Here is a 17,612-nt window from a genome sequence, read left to right as displayed (position 1 = left end):
CACCCCCACGCATATCAAGATTAATATGGTCAATACCCCTCACCTTCAGCATTCTAGAATTACAAGCATGGTGGAGGCGGAAGTGTCTGGGGATTGTTTTGAGTTGTTCAACGTCATCTGCATTTTTCGCATTTTCAATATCCCTAACATGCTCTCTAACTCGCAGCCGCAACTCACGGGTGGTCATGCCAATGTAAATCTTCGGACACGGACAGGTTGCGTAATAGATGACCCCTTTGGTGTTACAAGATATGGGCCAACAGATTTTGAAATTATTGGTGCCACTAGAATCCACAAAAATGTTTGACCGCTCGACATTGGGACAACTGATACAGTCGCCACACGGTTTGCAGCCCCATTTGGGCCCCTTTGTGCCAAAAACCCTGCCAGGCTTAGTGGGTGAGAGATAGCTATGTACCATGGCATCACGCAGATTGGGAGCTCTGCGTGGCGCCATGGCAGGGTAGTGTGGAAGTACCCTCTGTAAAATAGAGTCGGTCATCAAAATAGGCCAAAATTTGTTCAAAGTATCACGCATCTCAGCCCAGCGTGAGTTGAAAGTGGTAACAAATCTCACCTTTGATTGTTTACGGTCCTTTGGGGTGACCTGAAGTAGTTGTTGTCGACTCACTACCGATGCTCGATGACGGGCTTTACGTATGCAACGTTGGCTATAACCTCTCTGGGTGAACCTGTCTCCCAATTCATCAAAACGAGACTTAAGGTCATCTTCACTGGAGCAAATCTTCTTCACGCGTAGAAATTGGCCTACTGGGATCGCATCAATAGTATGTCGAGGGTGTGAGGAAGTGGCATGCAATAACGAATTGGTCGATGTCTCCTTACGATAAAGGTCCGTCTGCAAAAAAACATCAATGTCCTTCTTAATCAAAATATCCAAAAAATCGATATTTGAGTGACTCCATTTATAAGTAAGTTTGATATTAAGAGAATTGCTATTCAAAGCGTTAATGAACGAAGAGATATCATCTGGAGTACCCTGCCAGATCATGAAAATGTCATCGATGAACCGTGCCCAGAACAAGACACGGCTCATCGATGGCCCATGATCTGACATGAAAAGGTCCCTCTCCCACAGCCCCAGGAACAGATTGGCATACGAGGGTACGCAGGCTGCCCCCATAGCCGTGCCCTGGAGCTGTAGGAAAAATGAACCGTTGAAGGTAAAAAAGTTATGGTTAAGAGTGAAATCAAGAAGACACAAGATGAGTTGAGAAGTTTCCTCAATGTCACTCATCAATAAAAAGTTTGCCACTGCATGGAGGCCGTCCCTATGTTGAATGCTAGTATAAAGGGACTCGACGTCACAAGTGACCAATAAATGGTCCGGATCTAAATGGATCCCCTCGATCTTAAGCAATAGATCAGCCAAGTCGCGCAGATAAGACGGTAGACACTCTACCAAGGGTTTGAGATGGAAATCAATCCATTTGCATGCCTTTTCAGTCAGACCCCCGGTACCCGAAATAATAGGCCTACCTGGCGGATTTTTAGCATCTTTATGGATCTTGGGTAACAGGTACATTGTTGGTATGGTAGGTTCTGGTACATAGAGAGAATCACTCAACAATTTTGTGATTGTGCCATTTTCCAAAGCATCCTGCAAAATCTTGTGGAACTTTAGTCTGAAAGATGACAGGGGGTTAAAAGTAAGTTTTTGGTAGCAAATCGAATTTCGTAATTGACGGTTTGCCTCATTAACATATGACTGACGTGGCCACAATACTACGTTACCCCCCTTGTCAGCTGGTTTCACTAAAACATCGTCCCATGATTTAATTTTATCAAGACTATCCCTCTCTAGTTGGTTCAAATTATCATAACTGATTTTACGAGATATAGTGCTCCACTCGTCCGAGACAAGTTTCACGAACAAGTCCACTGCTGGACAAATGGCGATAGGTGGAAATTTAGTGGATTTATTCACTATGCACTCGGGTATCTTACCTTTGGGTAAGGAATCATCTTGATTAAGTAAATCTCCCAACGCACGTAATGTTTCTTTTTCTTGTGCTGTTGTGAAGATATTATCATCCTCTTTAAAATACCACCTCTTGAAAATCAGGGATCTCCCAAACAACTGTAAATCCTTCACTGCCAAAAAATGGTCAAAGGAAGAAGCAGGGGAGAAAGTCAAACCCCTTGCCAACAAAGACATGTCGCTGGGAGTAAGTAAATGCTTAGATAGGTTAATTACCTTTAAATGTTGATGACCTAGATTGAATTCCGGATTGGAGTTCGGATTCACTTGTCTGGGATTGTAATCAATTCCTCTGTTGGCCATTCTTTTAGGATATATTGAGTTGTTGTAATTGACTTTGCGTTTTTGTCTAGTGCTGATACGACCAGGAGCCGTGTTACGTGTAGTCGTTTCGTATTGGTCACTGAGAGATGATATTGATGAAATAGATGACGAACGACTGATGTTGGCAACAGGTGTTCTACGATTCCATCTATACATCCTTTTCTGAACGTAATCGTCATGATCACGAATCAGTTTTTTGGTCTTAATAGACTCTATTTCTTTCTCCCATATGATGCATTGTTGCTCCAGCTGTGCATTGAAAATCTTTAAATTCTCCTTAGTCATCTGAGATTTGAAACGTGATTGAATTGTTTCCAACTCCATGTCCATAGTATCTATCGACTTAGAGTTTAAGTCAATTAGAAGATCCATCATTTTCCGTGAACAGGCGTTGCAATTATTCTCCCACGAGGATGTGAAATTCACATCCTCGATGGGAAACGATGGAAACACCTGAACGCGCAAGCCCCTTGGAATAAGATTGTGCTGAAGATAGTTTTGCAAAAAGGCACGGTTCCACCATACTTTCATCCTTTTATGCATGAGGTTTTTAAAATAATTCTGGGATTCCCTAACATCTCTCTGACCGCCAGCACCTGCGGTTAAGGATCCATCTCTAAAAACATTTGAAATTTGGGAGAGCCATGATAATTCCCTGGCCCGAAAGTCCATAGTTGGATTGCTGCTGTTATCTGTAAAAAACAGAGACGAAACAAATAATATAACCGAAAAGCACAGCATGGATCTGAGCAGCCCAAGAAAGGTAAACTGCGGCTGTTAGCAAGCAAAAAACTTTTATGTGATGTGAGCTAGATCCTGGGGCGTGTACCCACACAAGCATCCAAAGCATGAATATATAACCTAAAAAAGAAGATGCCAGAAGACTAGAGGTATAAGAAATTGAAAAAATACTTTATTGAGAACAACATATAGACGTACTAAGATAAAAAACGAATCCATAAACCAACAGGTTAAAAGGACATACAAGCCATGCAGCTCATGAAATAAGTAAATTGTGTGAATGAAAATACATGAAAAAATGCCTGGTTGTAGACACTATCACTGTAAGCAATAGCAAGTAAAATCCTGCCCAACACAGTTTGAATCAACATGAAATGGAAAAATACCAAATGAAGTAATTGAATTAACAGGTATATGTGAAAATGGCAGAAAATACACATTGCTAATAAATAAAGCAGTAAAGGAACAAATTGCGATAGTTGAACATACCCATAGTGAGTCCAGGACTAGGTGCACAGCAGAATGTCCACCCCAACGCGCATTTCGGCGCTAATGCCGTCGTCTGGGGGTAGTGCTGGACAATGCACATGCCACTTTAAATAGGGGGAGCCAGCCAATAGTGATGAAGTATCCGAAATGAGGGGTCCCGAAAATGAAGGGTGTACATACCTCACTGTATAATTACAGGTCGCTGCCTCGAGGTGAAGCAAGATGGCCGCGCCGCCGGAAACGCCGCTCATGAGGGGCCGGAACCGGAAACGCGTCACCGCGTCAGCCGACACGGTCACGTGAGTCCGAGATCCGACACGTCACCAGCGACGGAACGGAGGCCCGTCACTCGTCCACCAATCAGAGGAGCGACACAGCAAGGAAAGGGTAACCCTGGATACAGCAAAGGGATGTATTGGCTGGTATGAAAGACACGATAAAGTTTGTAGTATTTTGGCCGGAATCATACTGGCAATCAGAGAAATGATGAGAACCCCGTGGTCTCATTGAGACCCTTGGGGTGCAAGGTTTGGAGCCTCCAAATCCACTTGCACTCCCTCTGTAGTAAACGTTTTTTGAGGTCACCCCCACGCATATCAAGATTAATATGGTCAGTACCCCTCACCTTCAGCATTCTAGAATTACAAGCATGGTGGAGGCGGAAGTGTCTGGGGATTGTTTTGCTTGCTTGCGCTCTGGCTTCTCAAGTCTGGACTGAGCTCGTGAGCGCACCCTGGTGGTTACTGTGGAGCAGGACGGCCATATGTGCAGACATCTCTTGAGAGAAAGACGTAGACTGGATGGAAGGAGTTCGTGGTCAGCGGGGTAGGGAGACAGACAGGTGAGCCCTAATCCACCCTTCCACCCAGATGGAACCTCCTGAGCAATACCCCAGCGTGAACATCCCTGGCGGGTACCCAAGTCCTCTCCTCAGGCCCGTATCCTCTCCAATGGACCAGGTACTGGAGGGAGCCTAGGACCATCTTGCTGTCCACAATCTTGGCCAAATCGAATTCTATCCCTTCAGGGGTGAGAACAGGGACCGGAGGTTTCCTCGAGGTAGCCAAGGACGGGGAACAGCGTTTCAGGAGGGAGGCATGAAACACGTTGTGTATTTAAAAAAACGGGGGTAACTCCAGCCGGAAGGAGACAGGGTTAAGGACCTCAATGACCTTGTACGGCCCTATATACCGGGGAGCAAATTTTTTGGAAGGAACTTTAAGACGCAAATTTTTTGAAGACAGCCACACCAGATCCCCGACCACAAACGAGGGGTTAGCAGAACGTCTTCTATCTGCCTGTGTCTTTTGTATGCTCTGGGAAGCCTCTAGGTTCTTCTGAACCTGGGCCCAGACTGTGCACAGTTCCCGATGAACTACATCTACCTCGGGATTGTTAGAACTACCAAGTGAAATGGAGGAGAACCGTGGATTAAAACCAAAATTACAGAAGAAGGGGGAGACCCCCGACGAGTTACTGACCCGGTTATTAAGGGAGAATCTGGCGAGGGGAATGAAGGAGACCCAATCATCTTGACAGTCTGAGATAAAACACCTTCAATATTGTTCTAGAGACTGATTAGTCCTCTCAGTTTGGCCATTAGTTTCAGGATGGAAGGCCGAGGAGAAGGACAGATCAATCTCCAACTTCTTACAGAAGGCTCTCCAAAACAATGAAACAAATTGTACCCCTCTGTCAGAAACAATATTGACAGGAACCCCATGGAGACGCAGGATGTGTTTGACAAACAAGGTAGCTAACGTCTTGGTATTGGGTAGTTTCTTGAGGGATACAAAGTGGGACATCTTGCTGAAGCGGTCTACTACAACCCACACCACCGACTTGCCTTGGGATGGAGGCAGATCGGTGATAAAATCCATGGCGATATGGGTCCAAGGTCTCTGGGGAATGGGCAAAGAACAAAGTAAGACCGCTGGTCGGGACCTGGGAGTCTTGGACCTAGCACAAGTTTCACAATCGGTGACGTAGGCCTTAACGTCTTTAAGCAACCCAGGCCACCAATTGGTTCTAGAAATGAGGTGCTTGGTACCCAGGATGCCTGGATGGCCAGATAGTGCAGAGTCATGATTCTCCCTGAGTACCCTTAGCCGGAATTACAGGGGAACAAACAGCTTGTTCTCAGGAAGGTTCCCGGGAGCTGAACCTTGATCAGCCGCAATTTCTGATGGCTAAGTCAAAATCAACAGAGGATATGATTATACCTGGGGGCAAAACACAAGCAGGATCCTCCTCAGGATTAGCACTGGCCATGAAGCTACGCGAGAGTGCATCAGCTTTAATATTCTTAGACCCAGCCCTATAGGTGACCACAAAGTTGAATCTAGTAAAAAACAACGCCCATCGAGCTTGTCTCGGATTTAGCCTCCGGGCAGATTCTAGGAAAATTCTTGTGGTCGGTAAGGACCGTTACCTGGTGCCTAGCCCTCTCCAGGAAGTGGCGCCACTCTTCAAATGCCCATTTAATGGCTAAGAGTTCGCAGTAGGAAGGTTATATTTAAGTAGGGCGGATTTCATGAAAGGCCAGGAAATTCTATCAAAAGCCTTTTCGGCATCCGTACCAAGCAGGATTGCATTAATCTTATTAACTTGAGCAAAATGTATGAGGTTCAGCACCTTATAGGTATTATCCTTTGCCTCCCTCTTAGGGACAAATCCCACTTGATCAGGGTGAATAAGCGTGTTAAGTAAGGGTCTTAAACGCAAAGTCAATATTTTGGCAAACAATTTTAAATCTGAATTTAGTAGCGATATAGGTCTATAATTATTGCAAAGAGTGGGATCCTTACCGTCTTTAAGTATAACAGAAATATGTGCTTGTAGGGTTTGAGGGGCAAAGGGAGTACCATTCAGGGCTGCGTTGAATAACCGGGAAAGATAAGGGAGCAAGGTGTCTTGAAAATAAGGTAATAGTATGGAGTAAATCTGGGCCAGGACTTTTGTTCTTTGGCATAGTTTTTAAAGTGGCAATGATTTCCGCATGAGTAATTGGGCTACATAGTTTCTTAGCCTGTGTAACTGAAATAGTTGGTAAGGAGATTGAATCTAGAAAGTCATTTCTCAACGACTCTTTAAGCCGTGAAGTTTCTGAATTCTCTGACATATTGATACTATATAAGGCCTGGTAGAAGCTATGGAACTCCTCATGGACATAATGTTTAAACTGTGAGGATAGATAAACTTTAGCTGATTGTAGATTAAGTATATTTTTAATCTCAGAACGTAATGAAGAAAGTTCGTCTAAGGCGGGATTCACACGACCGGGTCGCGTCCGAGCCCGAGTGCCGGCCGGTAAAATCGGCCATTCTGCCCGGCCGGTTTGCATAAAGTTATGCATCCGTGCCGGGCCGGGCAGATCCGGACAGTGACATCATCGGCAACTCTTGAAGGGGAATCCCCATGTGTTCGGGGATTCCGCTTCTGGAGTTTCCCCTGATGTCACTGCCCAGATATGGACAGAGACATCAAGCGCTCTGTCCAGGAGCGGAATCCCCGAACACACGGGGATTCCGCTCCTTCAAGGAGCTAAGTGCGGCTAGCACATAGCAGAGCAGGGAGATACCTCCCCGCTCTGCTATAGTGGCGTCGCTACAGTAGTAGCATCCGCAGCAGCTGCTGCAGCTGCTAGCGGTGCCATCAAAGGTGTCGCCGGGCCAGGGCGCTTTTAACAAGCAGGAGAAGGGAGCCAGCGCAGCGCTCCCTTCCACCTGCTGTACACCCCGGCCCTGCCACACCGTGTACAGCGATGCCATTCGTCAGAATGGCATCAACTCCTCCTCCTCACATGCACTCTGCGCTGTGAGGAGGAGGAGATAGAGCGCAAGAGCCGGAAAACCCGGCCGTCACTCGGGACACATCCCGGTGATGGCCGGGTATTACCCGGCCCCATAGACTTCTATGGGAGCCGGGCGGCCGGGTACCCGGGCGAAAATAGAGCATGTCCTATTTTTTGACGGGCGGTTTTCCCGGCCGTCAAAAAATCGGCCGTGTGAATAGCCCCATTAGGAGTCTATTATTCCTAATGCAGCCGGGTGCAGGCCGATTTATGAACGGCCGGCACCCGGCCGGGAAACCCTGCCGTGTGAATGAGGCCTAAACGTTGAGTGTCCAGATTCCTCTTCATAAAAGATTCTAATGACTTAATACGGTCCAAAAGATTAGTCAGCTTTTGGTCTCTCTCCTTTTTAACAAAAGAGCCCAGAGCTATAAGCTCTCCTCTAATGAAGGCCTTGTGGGTTTCCCACAAAATTGTCACATCAACATCATTTTGGTCATTAGATGAGAAAAATTCGACCAGTTTCTTATCTAATTTTTTAACATGTTCTGAATTTTTAAGTAATAATTCATTCAGTCGCCAACTGAATTCCTTCCTAGGAATGCTGGATAAGTTTAAAGAGAACCCAATCGGCGAGTGATCAGAGAATATATGCGAATCAATAAATGGTTGTTCACAATATTGCAGAAAGCTATGGGAAATAAATAAATAATCCAGTCTCTGGAAGGAGTCATGAGGGTCAGAGCGATGAGTATAGTTTTTTAATTGTGGGTTAAAAGTTCTCCAGATGTCCACCAGACCTGCATCATGGAGCTCACTCCTCAGACTATCTAAGGCTTTATAAGAGAGTGCAGATTTACCTGTGGATGTGTCTAATAGCGGGACCATAGCGACATTAAGATCACCTACTAAGATTACGATCCCTTCTACAAAACTGTTAAATTCAGTAATAAGTGTTTTTAACCATCTAGTTTGATTCATATTAGGAGCGTATACATTCCCAATCGTGACCGTTTGAGTGCCGAGTATACATTTAAGAAATAAAAATCTACCTTCAGTATGAGTTTGTACATCTACACACGAGAAAGGAAGATGTTTAGAGATCCCTATGCTGACTCCCTTGGATGCCCCCGTCTGAGATCCGCTATGAAACCATTTTGAAAAATAATTAAGGGTCATGTTAGGAAATGCATCACCTCTAAAGTGTGTTTCTTGAAGTAAACAAATATCAACATGTTCTTTTTTTAGGTAAGCCAATATTTGACCCCTCTTGGCAGGAGAGTTCATTCCTCTCACATTCTAGGATGAAACCTTAATAGTTGTCATTACTGATAGTTATCTGTGAAGTGACCAGTCTTAGCACTCTGGAGTAATAGCTCAAGGGCATTTTTGGGTTACCAGGGGTAAGGGAAGGTAATTTATTTTTAGGAAGAGAAGAAACAAGTAGTAAACAAAGAACTACAGGCTGGAGAATAAAATATATGCCCCAGAGATATCTAAACATTGAATAAGATATCTGTGTCATAGTGGAAGACATAAGTCATATGACCACTATATCCAATATATACTTTGCCTATTCAGGCCATACTAACACGTAAATTAACATTAAGTAATAGTATTACATAAAAAATGTAAGTTAAGCAGTTTTTGAGGTAAACCAAAGGATATGTATGAAGCGTATCCAAAGGCAGCCGTAATTTCATGTGGTTTCAGCAATCAAACGCTTTGGCGTGAGTTTTCCTGAGCGCTTCTTGGATTTATTAGGATTCTCAGACACCACCATAGACCATGGAGTAGGTGGGGAGATTGATGGTAGAGAGGACATGTCCTGCACCGCGGACCAATCCTGAATTTGCAAATGAGGAATCTCCAACTGTTCCAGTAGACCATCGAGATCAGCATGATGGCGGATGACATGTCTCTTTCCTTCCACCGTTGTCGCCAGTCCAAAAGGGAAGAGCCAACTATACAAAATTTTCCTGGAACGTAGAGCATCTGTAAGTGGTTTCAGTATGCGACGTTTATTTAGGGTGATAGGTGCAAGATCTTGGAAGATAGTGATAGTCTGATTCTCCCAACAAATAGAGCTTTTATCTCTTGCTTTACGTAAAATATCATCTTTGGTTTTATAAAGTTGAATACGGCAGATAACATCCCTTGGTGGTTCATTAGGTTTGGGACGGGCTTTTAGTGATCTGTGTGCTCTTTCTACAATAATCGGGTCAGAATACGACTCTCCAAGCAATTCCAGGGCAATCTGTTTAGCAGTAGATGGGAGGGATTCTGGCGGTATCTCTTCTGAAATGCCCCGCAGTCGTATATTGTTACGATGTCCCCTATTATCCTGGTCCTCCACGTAATCAAAAAGCGAGTTTAAGTGTTTCTGACAAGTCTTGAAATTCTCTCCAGTCACTGTTGCATGGCCACACATAGAGGCTTGTGATGATTCAAGTGCCTCCACTCTATTTCCGATATGTTTAATGTCTTGCTTGATATCTTGGAGGTCCCATGCTATAGGGTCCAAGGCCTTGTGGAGGGCTTGTTGCAATAAGGAACTAGAGATAGGTAGAATAGCACTGTCCTCAATAGTATCACTATGTTCACCCTCTGAGTCCTCTCTCACCCTCAATAGGGAGGACTTAGCTGGGTTAGGTTTGCTCATCGCTCCTGTTGCTGGTGAGCTTTTCTTCATAAATTTATCAATTTCGCCCTTTGTGACTTGTGATTTAGAGTTAGAGCTGTTGTCCCTGTCGGTGCTACCGCCATACTTAACCATGTTGAGTGTTCACTTAATCTTGCATTATATAGGAGTCATAAGTGCAGCAACTTTTGTTACATCATGGGTTTTGTAAAGTCATATGTGAATCGAACAGTCAATGACAATTTGTCAATTATAAGGACATATATTTATTTTAATTCCTGATAGCTTCCTGGTGAGACTGTCTCTTTGTATGTAAGTCCAATCAAACAACTTAAAATGGCCAACAGAGCACAGTTAAGTAGCTGGATGAACGCAATATATGAGGTTGAGCTTTCAGCAAATCAGTCTGCCGCACTATAAAATTCCCCTTAGTGCCAGGTATGCATACATAGTTATGTGCCAGACAGGTTAATATGTCAGCAGGAGTCAGTCCAGCAAGTGAGCCCCAGGACTCGGGTACATGAAGGCCTCAGGAATATGGAGGTCTGTTGCTGACACAAAAATGGCTGAAGGCACAAGGGGAGAACTTATAATAAAGAGCACAAGCTCACCTTCTCTCCCAGTTGTTATAGTTGTCCAGAGTGCAGTACTTATGTATTCAGGGACTTGGCTGGAATCCACTCAATGCAGCAATGCAGCCCCAATGCAGCAAACAGCCCCAGAGAAAGCCCCCACACAGGGAACAGAAGCAGAGCTCAAGATCCTAGCAGCTGTACACTCTTGTATGTAATCCGGCACAATCAGCCGCCGCGAATTGGTCCACGAACGGGACGGCACAAAAATCGAGGCCGCAATTCCAAAAATGCTCCGATGAGCTTAAACAAAGTATCAGAGCTTAGCTCTTGATGTATGGGCTCCTTATGTCACCGGCTCAAGGCCTCTGTTAGCTCAGGGGAGCCGGATTGCGGAGGATTGGGAGGAGAAAAACCGGAGCTCTGAGAAACTTGTCTTCCCAGGTCCACTTCCGGCCACACCCCCGCCCCCCTCTTTCTAACGATTTCAATGCTGCGGTCGCTATTGATCCCGCTTGAAGTGTCGGCTGTAACATACAGCCGACACCTGCATCATATGGAGCGGGTTCACTTCGTGAGCCCGTTCCATACTTCCCCTACCCAACTTTTGCGTATGGATACGTCAAATGTCGGGAAGGGGTTAAATAACGTGATAATTTAATAGTTTGAACTTTTTCGGACGCAGCGATACGATTTACGTTTAATTTTTTTGTTTTCATACATTATATTAGTCGAAAAATGGGAAAAAGTGTTTTTAACCAGCTCAGAGCAGCAGCTCAGCCAAGATGGCTGACCCTAAAAATAATTATACTAATAAAAAAAATAACAATCAGGAAAATAAAAAGATTTGAAATACAGTATTTTTCAATAATTAGCTTTAATTAGTAAAATAAAAATATAATGTATGATGCATTCCCTTTAAGTTCAGGTTTTAGTGGCTGGGGTGGATAATTTAAAGCTAAAATACTCTGTAATTAATTAATTTAGCTTAAAGTCTTGTTATTTCCCTTGAAATCACTGCTGTTGCCAGCCACGATGTCATGGAATGGTCGTGTATTATGACATCACTCACCTTATATAAGGGGCTACTTGGCAGATACTCACTTGATGGTTGTAGTTGTCGGTTGAGTATTTGTAGCGTTGGTGAGCACTTTGATTGAGTCCGGATGAAGGAGGAAGAATACCCAGATGAGATATGGAGGCAGATGGTTGAGGAGGCAGAGCCAGCATTCCGGCCTTCTCAGTTTGGAGAGGTCTCAGTTTGTCCCAGTCTGGAGACCATACCTGAGGAGGAGGAGGTAGAGATTGGCGAGGAAGCAGAGGTCATACAGAATGAGGAGGAGGAGATTGGAGATACAGAGAAGCGAGAGAACTTCGGATTAAGAAGATTCCAAAATTGCTTTGATCTGGATAAAATCAGTGAAGAAGAGGAGGATGTGGAGGCAGAACAAGACATGGAAAGGGAAAATATCTATGTGAGAATGAATGCACCTTTAGGACATCATATAAAGGTAGCTTGGCCGAGTGTGGATTCAGTTACATCACACAGAAAATGGTGGATTCCGAAATGTCTCCGGAAGAGCGGCAGAGAAGGAGCGGCTCGGCCATCCAGATTCCTTAGGGCAATTTTCTGTTGCTGGAACATCAAGACATTTCAATGAACAACTGAACAACATCCACAGTTCCACCAGATATAATAACATCAGAAGTTCATAAGAAGATGAGAATTACCAACTTCACTAAATGTTCATCATCAGAAACATCAGAAAGACCAAACAGTATACAGGCACCGTGACATAAGATGTGCCGGGCTGGAGATACCGTGAAGATGTCACCGGATAGTATTTTAGCATTCACATATGGAATCATCACTTATGAACTTTTAAACAACTTTAAAAATATATTCTTATTTTCCTCCTGCCTCTTGTGTTTTCTGTCTGGTATATTATTGTTAAATTTTACTAGTTATGAATCAGAAGTGTGGAGCTGGGGCATTGCTAGGATCCTAGAACATCCGGGCACAGTCCTTCTGTGTTGCATTTTGCACAATAAGGGTATGTGCACATGTAGTGTTTTCAGGTGTATTTCGGGGGGTTTATGCCTCGAAAAACGCCTGAAAAAACAGAAGCAGAACGCTTACAAACATCTGCCCATTGATTTCAATGGGACATACGGCGTTCGGTTCCGACAAGGTGTTTTTTTTACGCCTCTTTTTCTAAAAACGGTTTTCATTGACCCTATAGAAAGACAGCTCCAAAAATGGCCGTAAAAAACACTGCAAAAAACACGAGTGGCTTAAAATGCTTCTGGAAATCAGGAGCTGTTTTTGTGTGTGCACATACCCTAAGGGTATGTTCACACACAGAGTCAAAAACGTCTCAAAATACGGCGCTGGTTTCAAGAGAAAACAGCTCCTGATTTTCAGACGTTTTTTGTGCCACTCGCGATTTTCGCAGTTTTTTTTACGGCCGTTTTTAGAGCTTTTTTCAATCGAGTCTATGGAATACGGCTCCAAAAACGTCCCAAGAAGCGTCCTGCACTTCTTTTTTGCGGCCGTTTTTTTACGCCTCAAAAAAACGCTCCGTCGGAACAGAACGCCGTTTTCCCATTGAAATCAATGGGCAGATATTTGGAGGTGTTCTGCTTCCGATTTTTCGGCCATTTTTCGGGTAAAACTTCAGAAAATAGGCCGTGTGAACATAGCCTAAGGCCTTATTCACACGGACGTGTCCGTTTTGCAAGGGCGACAAAAAACGCTGCGTTTTGCGCGCGCAAAAGGTCCTTGTGTCATCAGCATATGGTGCGCGGCTGCGAGATTTTCGCGCAGCCAGCATCATTATGACACTCTGGTTTTATGTTTACAAACAGAAAAGCACCAGGTGCTTTTCTGTTTGCATTCATTCATTTTACTACTGTTGCGCGAATCACACGCGGCACCCGGAAGTGTCTCCGTGTGTCGAGCGCGATTTGCACGCACCCAATGACTTCAATGTGTGCGTGCTGCGCGAAACATGGCCAAATATAGGACATGTTGTGCGTTTCACGTAGCACACATACGCTGCGTGAAATTTACTGACCGTCTGAACATAGGTCTGTGTGACTAAATAAAAGTTATATCTTAGTTTATTTCCACACATTCATTTGATTGCTGGGAAAGCTGGGCGTTTTGTGGGCTCCTGCACAGTTGTCCTTTTTTGAATGTCTATTGCCAGCTATCAGCGTCATTTCGTAGTCCTTGCACTACCTACAAGGGGGCTGTGGGCTGTGTGGCTCTCAGTGCTAACCACTGAGCCAACCACTGAGCCACCGTGCTGCCCATGTCTATCTATCTATCTATCTATCTATCTATCTATCTATCTATCTATCTACCTATCTATCTGCGTAACTAGGAAAACTGGGCCCCATAGCAAACTTTTGACTGGGGCCCCCCCTCCCCTGGGTGTCACACAACCCCCCTTGTATATGGTGCCTTTTTTACAGCCCCCCTGTAGATAAAGCCATACAGCCCCCTCTGTAGATAACGCCATACAGCCCCCTCTGTAGATAACGCCATACAGCCCCCCCTGTAGATGGGGCTGTAACGCCATACAGCCCCCTCTGTAGAGAGCGCCATACAGCCCCCTCTGTAGATAACGCCATACAGCCCCCACTGTAGAGAACGCCATACAGCCCCCTCTGTAGATAACGCCATACAGCCCCCTTTGTAGATATCTACAGAGGGGGCTGTATGGCGTTATCTACAAAGGGGGCTGTATGGCGTTATCTACAAAGGGGGCTGTATGGCGTTCTCTACAGAGGGGGCTGTATGGTGCTATCTACAGAGGGGGCTGTATGGCATTATCTACAGAGGGGCTGTATGGTGCTCTCTATAGAGGGGGCTGTATGGCGTTATCTACAGAGGGGGCTGTATGGCGTTATCTACAGAGGGGGCTCTATGGCGTTATCTACAGTGGGGGCTGTATGGCGTTATCTACAGTGGGGGCTGTATGGTGTTATCTACAGAGGGGGCTGTATGGCGTTATCTACAGAGGGGGCTGTATGGCGTTATCTACAGAGGGGGCTGTATGGCGTTCTCTACAGTGGGGGCTGTATGGCGTAATCTACAGAGGGGGCTGTATAGCGTTCTCTACAGGGGGGCTGTATGGCGTTATCTACAGAGGGGGCTGTATGGCGTTCTCTACAGGGGAGGCTGTAAGGCGTTATCTACAGAGGGGGCTGTATGGCGCTAACAGCGATCACACATGTATCCCCTATCCTGTGGATAGGGGATACATGTCTTTTGTTTAATGGCAGAGCGGGCCCCGTAGCAGCCGCTACGGCGATAGTTACGCCACTGTATCTATCTATCTATCTATCTATCTATCTATCTATCTATCTATCTATCTACAGTAAAGGAAATAAGTATTTGATCCCTTGCTGATTTTGTAAGTTTGCCCACTGTCAAAGACATGAACAGTCTAGAATTTTTAGGCTAGGTTAATTTTACCAGTGAGAGATATTATATTTGAAAAAAAAACTGAAAATCACATTGTCAAAATTATATATATTTATTTGCTGTAATGACGGGGTAGGGAGACAGACAGGTGAGCCCTAATCTACCCGCCCCTCAGTCCCTGCCTACTTGCACGGCCCGTCCTAGGTGACGGCGTACAACTGGGCGACGGTCCCTACGCTCAATAAGTGCACGACAGACAAACAGACAAGGGTACACAGAAGCTAAGGGAAATGGGGCAGTTGCCCACGGCAACACCGTGAGCAACAAGAGTAGTGAACGAGCCGAGTCAAACCAGGAGTGTACGAGGTACCAAACGCAGAGCAGGAGAGTAGTCAGTAAGCCAGGGTCAATATGAAGCAGGGACAAATAGTTCAAGCAGCAGAGCCAGGAAACAGGAGAATCACAGGCAAAGAAGGAGCAGGAAATGCAGGTATAAATAGACAGAGGGCGGGAGCTAGCTCCGTCTGGCCAGGCTGTGATAGGCTCTCCCACTCCTAAGCCTGCCAGCCTGAGTGGTGGAAGATGGAGTCACTCTCTCAGACTTAGGAGCAGGTGCAGACAAATTACCCATGGGCGTCGACACAGAAGCTGTGTCTGGCAGATCCTTTACAAGACCTGCACAAGACTGGAATGGGCTACAAAACCATAAGTAAGACACTGAGTGAGGAGGAGACAACTGTTGGTGCAATAGTAAGAAAATGGAAGACATACAAAATGACTGTCAATCGACATCGATCTGGGGCTCCATGCAAAATCTCACCTCGTGGGGTATCCTTGATCCTGAGGAAGGTGAGAGCTCAGCCGAAAACTACACGGGGGAACTTGTTAATGATCTCAAGGCAGCTGGGACCACAGTCACCAAGAAAACCATTGGTAACACATTACGCCGTAATGGATTAAAATCCTGCAGTGCCCGCAAGGTCCCCCTGCTCAAGAAGGCACATGTACAGGCCCGTCTGAAGTTTGCAAATGAACATCTGGATGATTCTGAGAGTGATTGGGAGAAGGTGCTGTGGTCAGATGAGACTAAAATTGTGCTCTTTGGCATTAACTCAACTCGCCGTTTTTGGAGGAAGAGAAATGCTGCCTATGACCCAAAGAACACCGTACCCACTGTCAAGCATGGAGGTGGAAACATTATGTTTTGGGGGTGTTTCTCTGCTGAGGGCACAGGACTACTTCACCGCATCAATGGAAGAATGGATGGAGCCATGTACTGTCAAATCCTGAGTGACAACCTCCTTCCCTCCACCAGGACATTAAAAATGGCTCGTGGCTGGGTCTTCCAGCACGACAATTACCCGAAACATACAGCCAAGGCAACAAAAGAGTGGCTCAAAAAGAAGCACATTAAGGTCATGGAGTGGCCTAACCAGTCTCCAGACCTTAATCCCATCGAAAACTTATGGAGGGAGCTGAAGATCCGAGTTGCCAAGCGACATCCTCGAAATCTTAATGATTTACAGATGATCTGCAAAGAGGAGTGGGCCAAAATTCCATCTAACATGTGTGCAAACCTCATCATCAACTACAAAAAACATCTGACTGCTGTGCTTGCCAACAAGGGTTTTGTCACCAAGTATTAAGTCTTGTTTGCCAAAGGGATCAAATACTTATTTCTCTGTGCACAATGCAAATAAATATACATAATTATGACAATGTGATTTTCAGTTTTTTTTATTTTATATAATCTATCTCTCACTGGTAAAATTAACCTAGCCTAAAAATTCTAGACTGTTCATGTCTTTGACAGTGGGCAAACTTACAAAATCAGCAAGGGATCAAATAATTATTTCCTTCAGTGTATATATATATATATATATATATATATATATACACACACCAGCAAAAAGAAGCAGCAGCACATTTTACTGAACTTGAACACACGGAAAAGGATCTAAGATTTATGATCCTTGACCACATCCCAATATCCCATAGGGGCAGTGATAGGCATTTACTGTTGCATAAATGTGAATTAAAATGGATATTTCTATTCAACTCTTTGCGCCCGAATGGCCTAAATGTCGAATTAAATGTGGCTAGAGCTATTTCATGATGATTTCCCCTTCATCTTCTCCTGACTCCTGGCGGTGTTCTCCCATAATTTACAGTTTTTGTGATACATGTTTATTTGTTGATACAATTTTTAACGATAATTCTTTTCTTATAGATTATCATGGGACTGCAGGACCACTTCAGACCACACACTGATATAATGTTATGAGTATCAGTGTAATTCATACATGTGAATATTATATTATATTGTTCCACACTTTTTTAGACAATTGGCTTATTATGTTTAGTGATCAGCATGTTTGATAATAATATAACGATTATTTAGTGACTTACAACAGGGCTATTATAAAGGTACACTATTCTTCTTTCTATTTTAATACAAATGCTTTTTGAGTTCGATACACGAGTTAGGTTTTGTGTATGGGACCGCATACACGAAGGTGAGATGCGGTTTTCCTTCACGAACCTGGTTGAGGGTTACCGCTGAACACGTTTTGTGATCAGGGACCTTATTCCCTCGTGTGGACTCTATACTTCAT

The sequence above is a fragment of the Rhinoderma darwinii genome, chromosome 3 (assembly GCF_050947455.1).
Source record: "Rhinoderma darwinii isolate aRhiDar2 chromosome 3, aRhiDar2.hap1, whole genome shotgun sequence".
NCBI classification, from domain to species: Eukaryota; Metazoa; Chordata; class Amphibia; order Anura; family Rhinodermatidae; genus Rhinoderma; species Rhinoderma darwinii.
Note: the sequence above shows the minus strand (reverse complement) of the source record.